Source organism: Epinephelus lanceolatus, chromosome 18, assembly GCF_041903045.1.
Source record: "Epinephelus lanceolatus isolate andai-2023 chromosome 18, ASM4190304v1, whole genome shotgun sequence".
In the NCBI taxonomy this organism is placed as follows: domain Eukaryota; kingdom Metazoa; phylum Chordata; class Actinopteri; order Perciformes; family Serranidae; genus Epinephelus; species Epinephelus lanceolatus.
This window is the reverse complement of record NC_135751.1, coordinates 13,564,593-13,574,084: the sequence shown is the minus strand read 5'-3', so window position 1 is coordinate 13,574,084 and position 9,492 is coordinate 13,564,593. Positions and strand designations below refer to the sequence as shown.

The window sequence follows — 9,492 nt, the reverse complement described above, 5'->3', positions numbered from 1 at the left end:
TGCCTTAAGCTGTAGGAACCCTGTGTATAGCCTGTTGATTTGATAGGTTAAGACACCCGTTACATTACTTGTACTACCTCTCAAGCCAAAAAATCCCAAAGATAATCAGTTTATTATGGTTTAATACAAAGTAAACAATTCATAAAACTATTAAATGGTGAAAAGTAACTAAGAACATTTATTCAATTACTGTACTTAAATACAATTTTGAGATACTTGTACCTCAGTAATTTAATTTTTCACTGCTTTGTGCTTATACTACTCTACATTTCAGAAGTAAATACACTTTGCACTTCACTACATTTATTTGACAGCTGCAGTTAGTTCATCCATCAGCATAATCCAGTTGTATGTATGATTCTAAAATGGCCGTTATGAGTACTTTTACTTTTGGTACTTTAAGGCTTGTGCTTGCAACAGAGCATATCCAAACTGTGGTGTTGCTACTTTTGCACCTGTTACAGACATTCAGACAGGGCTCTCACAGGTCTTTGAAATCCTTGAAAGTTTGTGCGTTTGAGAAAAAAAATCAAGGCCTTGAAAGGTTTTGAAAATAGATACTCAAATAGACATGGGTCATTAAAAAGTGCTTTAATTTATATATTTTGTGCAAGAATATATATATATATATATATATATATATATATATATATTCACTTACTTATTAGCTAAATATGCTCTTTATATATGCTTACTAGTAATACTTCTCAGTGTTGTAACTAATTTACCTTGATCCATGTCTGAAACTGTGCTGTGTTGGGTCCTTGATTTGAGGAAACTGGCCTGTGAAGTCCTTGAAAGCTCCTTGAATTTGATGTTTAAGAATTTGTGGGTATGTCCACCACAGCATACAGTCAGAGGAACAAGATATGGTCCTGACATCATTGTTCGAAGCTACAGTCAAGTGTGCAGAGGAAGTTGTTTACTGTCAGTTCAGATTTACTCTGTCCGCCTCTGTTTAACTCCATATTCTCTCTCCTCCCGTTCTAATGTATTCATGTGGTTGATTTCAAAGCTCGGGGTGAACGTTCATCCTCCTGGTTTAGTGCTCAGCCTTTACCTCCTTCCTCTCTACCTGTGCTTTCATCCTACTCAGCCAGTGTTTGCGTTCTTTCCCTCTTCTCCTCATCTCCTGCAGCACATGACCCACTTGTGCTTTTCTTTCTAGCTCTCAGTAGCAGTGGAGCAGTTAGTTCTGATGCCAAGTATAACAGTTTTCTCATAATGAGGACAGAAAGAGAAGGAGAGATTATCCCTTATTGTAGTTAGGGAGAGGGTGGATGGTGAAGTTAAAAGGACAGAACAACCAGGAGAAAGTAGGAGAGAAAAACTCTGACGAATATTAATATTTAAACCTAGTGTTTTTCAGCTATCATAACAGAGTTCACAGGTTTATTCGGCTGCGATTCACACACTCATTAAGCAAACATTCATTTTACTTTGGTTGCAGCAATAATCAGTGACTCCTTCAGTTTTTTCTCCTCTAAAGCGGTGGTAGAAAGGACCATTTACTTAGAACCAACTGGTTCTGTGGTAAAAGGTCCCCTGTGACTGATAATTATATATGACATTATCAAATTGTTTTTGTAAGCAGGATTTAATGTTTCAGCTGGTCAATGTGGAGCTGAAGTACTTAGCATACATTGTGTAAATTTAGCCCACTGATTCCCAACCTAGGGGTGGGGCCCATCTAAAAGGTCACAAGATAAATCTGAGGGGTCATGACATTATTAATGAGGACATTTTCTAAGCAGGTGGGGGTTTCTGGCACAACTTCACCTACTTGCAAGTTGCATAGAGACAGGAAAGAAGTGGAAAGAGGTCAAAACTCCAGCAACACTTAATAGGGTAAAGAAAAACTACTGTAAGACCAACATGTTTTGGCTTGTGACCCTCATCAGGGTCATCATGAAACATAATGCAAACAATATTTAACAAGGATAGGCATGAAGCAGGGGGGAAAACAACAACAAAAACTCATGTCCCTTATTGGACACTCGCCTTGCCTATCTGCCCATCAAGGACAGCAATTGGCCTGAAGCCACATGACCATAGACCTAACCCGCCTTTGTAATTATGCCACTTTTTCTTTTCCCTGCTTCATTCCTATCTTATTTAAATTTTGTTTGTGGTATGTTTCATGATGACATTGATGAAGACCATATACCGAAATGCCTTGGTCTTACAATGAAGTTCTTCTGTATATTACAAATGTTGCATTTTACCTCATCATCATGCACATTTATTGCCTTAAAATTCTAATAATGTAGTAAGAACCTTCAGATTAATATGCTGGAATAAAGCATAGAATATTTCCCTCTGAAATGTTAAGTAATATGAAATTAATTAAATGGAAATAATCAAGTCAAGTACAATACCTTGAGAGAATTGCACTAATACAATTCCTGAGTAAATGTACTTAGTGACTGTCTTTCCCTGCTTTTAACCTCTTTTACTGCATGTAGCATTGTTTTAAAGAAAATACAACAGAATTCCATTTTGTGCAACATGAAATATTTTTTCAGCTGCACTGGTTTTCCACATATTTAATTCATTAAATCACCACCCTACTCTCTCCTCGTCTTGTGTACATCACAATTCCATTAAACTCTAACTACATGTATGTATGTAGCCACTTGCCTCCATGTTCCTCATATTCAGGACTCTGGGGATTATAATCTGTCATGTGAGCGCTGCACGGCATCAGCAGCAGCAGCCCTGTGAAATGGCTGACAGTGTTGAGTTGCTGTTGGATTTTGTTCTGGAGTGGTTGAACCACTGTCAGCAGCAGTAGAGCAGTCGCCCTTGCGGTGGAGGAGCAAAGAAACACAAACGTTCTGTAACCCTGAGACACAATCTTAGTCTGGGAGGAGAGAGGAAACACATTCAGAGGAGAGCTTTAGAAAGGTGCACTGGCAATGCACATTATTTCCCAGGTGACAAGTGGCAGAGGCTGCAAATGACTGGCTACTGGCTGAGGTGTCAGTGCATTAGTGTAAATTATGACTGTAACAAAACCCTGTGTGTGTGACAGAGGGGGCTGAATAAACACGTCAGCTGCACAAGCAGGGATATTGTTCTTATCATTATTATGGCTATCTTTCTTTATTAAGTCTGACTGTCTGCTATTAAGGCAACTCCCTCCTCTTCATGTACAAGCCACAGTCGCTTGTGTGGTTTTGATGAAGCACAGCAATCCTTTTTAGCTTACTGCAACCGCTTGCTTACTCTCATCCAATTAACAGTGTCGGTCCAGCTTGAGTCTGATGAACAAAACCTGTTAAACACTCCCTCTGATACATACGGACTCAATCAGTCAAAGCAGCAGCACTGGCAGTTGCAGGCTGACTATTCAGTGCAAACCTAATTTAAAGAAACCAATAGATCAGATGGTGTAATACTTTTAATACTGTGTGAGAAAGTTACCTCTGCATGAGTCACCGGCTGAGTGAAGAGGTGGACAGCCCCCGCTGTGCAAGGTTTCATTTCATTCACATCAGTTTCTGAATGCAAAGCTTGGAGCTAATGGATGTAATGCTAATGAGTGAAAATACAGTGAAGGCTGGTAATGTTTATAGTTATTAGGACCACTTCAAGAGCTGAGATGTCAGGGTTTGCCTGTCACCCTGACCTTTGCTTTGAAGCACAGACTGCCTCACCATGCCTGTGATATGATTCCATGGCATGGCATTTGCTTCACTCAAGTTCAAGACCCCTCCCAGTGATATCAAGTTTTTAACCTTATGAACATGTCCATATGGTGTTTATATATGCTACAAGACATATCATGAACAAACTAAGCAGTCAACATCATGGCTGAGCATTTTTGCCTTGGAACTGCAGTATACCAATGACAAAAACACGGATTCAGACTTCCAGGGTTTGTTGCTTCACAAACTCAAGGAACCAATCGCGTCAACTTGTGAAACAAAGGCTATCAGAGGAGAAGCAGGTGAAGCTACTGTTGGTGTTTTGCAAGTTAGGTTTCACTTTCACTCCAACTTGATATTAGCAACACATTATTAGCTGTTTGCTAACATAGTCAAGCCAAAAGCTAATATTATCTGTTACCGTTTGAGGTGAGCAGTTATGCTTGAGCTGCAGGACGGTGGCTAAAGGGCAGGACTAATTTGCATGCTAATTGAGGCAAAGGTATAGATTTAAATCTTACTATATAATGAGGAAAACTCTGTCTCTAGGTGTGTCTGTGTGTCTGTTCCACATTTTTCTCCTCACTGACTTGGTCAATCCATGTGAAATTTGGCACAGTGGTAGAGGGTCATGGGAGGATGCAAATATTACATCAATTGGCCAAAGGGGGGCGCAACCGATTGAAATTGCAAACTTTGAATGGGCTTATCTCATGCCCCATATGTCATAGAGACATGAAACTTTGCACAGAGATGCCTCTCCTCATGAAGAACACATTTGCCCCAAGAACCCATAACTTCCCAGTATATAGATATCGAATTTTATGAAAAACACTTAAAACCGATTTAGGAAGCTCCTTCCTAGGAAGTTTGACCGATCTGCATGAAACTAGGTGAACATAATCTAGGGACCAATATCTAAAGTTCCCTCTTGGCAAAAGTTGGAAAACGTACTAAAACTGAGCTTCTATAAGGCAATGAATATTGCGGAGGGCATGGCTCACCACATAAAGGTGTATCACATCTCAAGGGTTTCACCGATCACCACGCAACTTTGTAGGCATATGACCACACATAATCTGAGGATCAAACAAAATGGGGGCACTAGAGAGCTAATTTCTTATGTAGGCCTAACCGGCATATTGATTTTTACTAAACTTGGTAGATATGTAGAACAGGACGCCTCAAGGTGACTGGAGAAACTCTAATTGGCAACTGGGTGGCGCTCTAACAACAGAAAACTGCTTAAAAATGGCTAAAATGCGACCGATTGCTGTGGCTCCCCCTGTGGCCGAATGTTGTTGTTGTTGGGTTTTTTTTTACAGTGCTGGCAGGGCTAACTTGTTAACCAGGGGGAACCTGAACTTCTGCAGCATTGCTGTCCCAATATCAGTGATAACAGCAGTAACTGCAGAGTGGCGGTGATAGCCAGTGGGATGCACACATGTACTAACATGAGCTGCTGGAAAACAACAAAAAAACAGAGAAGCTCGGATTTCAACATGCACAGAGGTACTGTTACTTCATTCTCTGCTCAGGATGCCATTACTCCACTATATCTGTACATATCAGACAATTGTTAGCAGCTGTATTAATGCTCTGAATGTCACATAGAACTCCTTTATCATGTAAAACATGCAGTACGGTATAATGTTTAATGTTCCAGCTGTTAGATTGTGACATTTCTGTAGTTTGTTTTTTTCTTTTAGAGAATTGAATACTGAGGCCTGTAGTAAATTTGACACTGCTGGACATTTGTCATTCTTCTAATGTTCATAGACCAAACATTAAATCTATTTATCAAAAAAAAAATATTGTCAGATAAATCAGTAAAGATCAAATTGTCAGCTGCAGCCCTAATAATATCAGCCCACTGAATTATAGCTTGTGCACGTTTATTAGACTTAAAGGCAACATTTCAATCCAACAGTCTTTGTTAGGAAAATAAAAAATGCAACATGACAAATGGTGTGAAAACAAATAAAACAGCACCATAGTACAAGATTCAGTAGATATTAGACTCCCTAGAAATATTGTTTTGTTAGAGGAGAGAGGAATACACAAACAGGGAAAATGTAACTGCTGTATCACAGCTATGGGATGACCTGCATGATGAAGTACACCAGCACAATTCTGGAAAAGGTTTCAGCAGAATAAAAATCATGTAAACAATTTTGGATGTCGGGAAAATAAGGCAAGGTGTGAAAGAAATGCTGATCAGAATGCACACTGAGACAGGGAAAATGAATCCAAAAAGGTTTGTGTTAGAGGAGCCATTTTTCAGAGTCTAATAATAATATTTTCATAATGTAAGAGTGTGAAACAGCCTGATGCAGGAGAGCTTGCCCTGTTAGATTCATTGCTGGATTCGGAACCAGTAATATTTCATCAACGTTTGACATGCAGCACAGCAGTCGTCAACATCAACTGTAACCAGACGGTTTCCTGTCGGGGGAATTGATCCAACAGATGTTTTTTTAGGGGGTAGGTCTGGGGCTCTGGGATCTCACTTGAATATCCACATGAGCTTTTGACTAACAAGGCAGCACAGACGTTATAGTGATCTGACTGCTGAAAAACATGTCTCTGTTTCTATGCACAACCACGATGACCCCCCCCCCCAGCCCCACTTTCCTCTTCACCCCCATCTATTAAAGGGGTGTTAGCTCATCAAAGCCACGAGGCGACTTTGACATGCTTCACTCATCACTGATTGGTATAATGGAGTTGATTTCTACTTGCTATTCAGTTCAGCTCGTCAGTAGAAGGCTCCCTCTCCACCCACAGTCCTCTCCTCCATCAACCCCCTCTACGTATGGTAATAAGCATTGCAGCAGTGGCTTCCCTCATCCTCTTATACACATCTCTTTCATTCCTAATTCATATTTCTGTGTGTGTGTGTGTGTGTGTGTGTGTGTGTGTGTGTGTGTGTGAGACAGAGAGAGAATACACATATTGGCTGCACTGCTGCAGATTGCGCTGCTCTGTATCTTTGATTTGGATATAATCGTTGGATTATAGAAAGAATCCCTTAAAAATGATAAATTTTGCTCTAATTGATGAGTGTGGTTTTGTTGTTGATATTGCGTGGTAATTATTGGATAATCTTTTATGTGTGTGTGTGTGCTTGGTGTGTGTATCTCCGCACCGTTGGGTGGATCCCACTGTGTTCTATGGTGCTTTCAGCTCTGTGAGACGGGGAAAAAAAACAGAGTTTTTCACAGCTAAGAGTCTAACTCCAAAACATCAAAGACACACAGAGAGGGAGAGAGATAAAGGGAGGGAGGGGTATGCCCTGTATCCGGGTAATGATGGAGGAGAGAGATGGAGGGAGGAGGAGGAGGAGGAGGGGGGGCAAAAGACAGAGAGAGAGAGAGAGAGAGAGAGAGAGAGAGAGAGAGAGAGAGAGAGGTATGGGAGGGGGTGAGGGAGAGAAAGCAACCAACCAGTGTAAGAAGAGAGAGAGAAGAGAGAGAGGGATGTGAACATGCTGAAGGGAGGGAGGAGGGGAGGATAGCGAGCGAGGGATGGGGAGCTTGCCGGACTGAGCGGATAGAAGTGTTACTACAGAGCTGCTGCTGCTGGAGGACGGGCTGGGAGCCGAGGATAATGCTCCATCCCTCAGCGTACAGCAGCACGCCGGACACCTTGTAATTTCTCGTGGCGGCGGCGGCAGCGGCTGTGGAGGAGGAGGAGGGTCTTCATTGTTGCAGCAGTGATTGTCTTTTCTTTTCTTTTTCTTTTTTCTACCCCCTTTAACCACAGTCTTTTTCATCATCTTCCTGCTCGCCCCTCCTCACTCCTTATTCCTCTGCAACTGGCAACCGCTGGGCTCCCCCCTCCCCTCCTCCTCTCTTTTCTACTTCTGTCCCTTTTTTCCAGAGGAGGGATTTCTGTATTTCATCAGGGATTGTAGAAGACAGTAAGAATGTTTTCTGTCTTTTCTGCTTTTTCTGTTTTCTCTCACGGAGACATGCATGAAGATGGAGGGGGGTTGCATGGCAAAGCAGTGGAGAATATGATTATATGTTTGTGGAGGGATAGCGTTGGAGTCAAAAGGGTGTATGTGTGTGTGCAGCAGGAGGTGGGGGGGTGGGGGGGGTTTGCATGTTCAAGTTTACTGCATTGATGTAACACATGAACTCCTCTCTCAAATGGCAGGAAAATCCCAGCGTTATTAAGGTTAAGATCTGCAGCAATTGCACAGAATAAACACTTGAAATGAAAAAAAAGCAAGAAAAGCAAATGGATCTTTGAATGGATCCGCTGAGGGGACGCACAGACACAAGGAAGGCAAACCAAGCAGTGTTTGGCAGTGGATTACTCCTTGATGCCAGAAGATAAATACTCAACCTGGGGTTTACAGAGAGACAACAGAAGAGGGGACAAGAGAGGAAGTGGGTAAATAAAAAGAGCAGGAGGTAGCAGTGGAGGGACACAGATTTGTAGATGTGGCATGACAGAAGCAGACAATGTATGTAGCACCATCAATAAAAACAGATACAGGTATGAGAGATATGAGCTCTTGGATTTAGCATGTCAAACTGATAATCCCTCCCACATACATTTCCATGCAAGCCAAGGGTTACTGATGATCTGGTGCACAGCTCATATTAAACAGCTAACTAGTGCATAAAATCACCCACTAAATCACACTTTGGCTTCCCTGACATATTGACTGTAGCATGTAAGGCAAGGCATGGATGGATGAACATGGACACAGATGCACCTCAGCGTTAAAACTGTGTGGACTGATGCGCTCAGGAGCACATAGAGTAAATGTTTTGCCATGCATTAAAACAGCAGATGAATTTCATAGCGGATGTTCAAACTGCTGTCTTCTCACTTGAGCGGCTGCCTCTACAAGAAAGGGGTCACCCTGCCAGCAGGGAACATGTGTTTGCTTTGCCCCTGTCATTATTTCGCCACCTGAGTTGAGTCTATCTATAGACGCCTTTGTCTCCACTGAACACAGCCCTCAAGAAGGTGACGGCGGGTCACTTTACAGGGCACATATAATTGCACACAAGCTGCTTCTGTATTTCAGAGTGTTGCACGGAGCGGCTAAGAGGGTTTCAGTATAATGTGGCAGAATTGAAAGTTAAACTGCGAATAACTTGTCGGAGGCGTTTGAGCGCAGAAGACATGGCTGTGTGTTCAGTTTTGGTTTCACAGAGGCTTGGACAATGGCATACGGCGGGCACATCGCCCACACACACAGTCATAGTAACTCACACATGCTATTCATGCTCTGTATGTGATGTGTCACCTCAGGGACATGGAGGTAGAGGATGGCAGAGCGGATCATGAGAGAAGACAGCCAGCATTACACACCATGAGGGCAATTTGTAGCAGTGGAAACTTCTAATGCCACCATCAGTTCATTAATGGTAGATTTGGAGAAGCGTAGAGTCTGTATTGATGTATAAAAGTGAAGTGCTTTTGACAATGTGTAGTGATTACTCTGTTAAGCATTGGTACAGATGCATGAGTCAGTCTTTGCTTTGAGTGGTGCTCTAAGTTGAAACACACTCATCATATACTGATGTCAAGCAGTCGCTAAACGCTGACTTTTTGCTATCAGCTCTCCATGGCTCAGTTTCAGCGCTGCCTCACTTGCTCCTAAAAAAAATCACAAGATTGCACACGTTGTATGAAAGCAGTGTAACCAATTTCACATTTATTCTGCATTCATTTTGTAGTTTCTAAGGCATAGATTGCTGATGGAGGCTGGAGTAAAGATCGACTGAACCGCCTTACCAGGGGTTTTTTACTTGTCTTGCTTTTGTATACCTTTGAGAACTTTATTTATTCCTTTTTAACACACAGTTTTGCAATCCAG

At 41.8% G+C, this 9,492-nt stretch overlaps 1 protein-coding gene across 1 annotated transcript in view; it reads left to right on the top strand.

Annotated features, from left to right (window-relative positions):
* Positions 1-6,976: 6,976 nt before the first annotated feature.
* The window catches only part of shank1 (SH3 and multiple ankyrin repeat domains 1), a 99,165-nt gene continuing 96,649 nt past the window's right edge, over positions 6,977-9,492 (top strand). The window contains exon 1 of the mRNA XM_033644369.2: positions 6,977-7,572. The gene's annotated coding sequence lies outside the window, so the exon portion shown is untranslated. The remainder of the gene's footprint in view (positions 7,573-9,492) is intronic.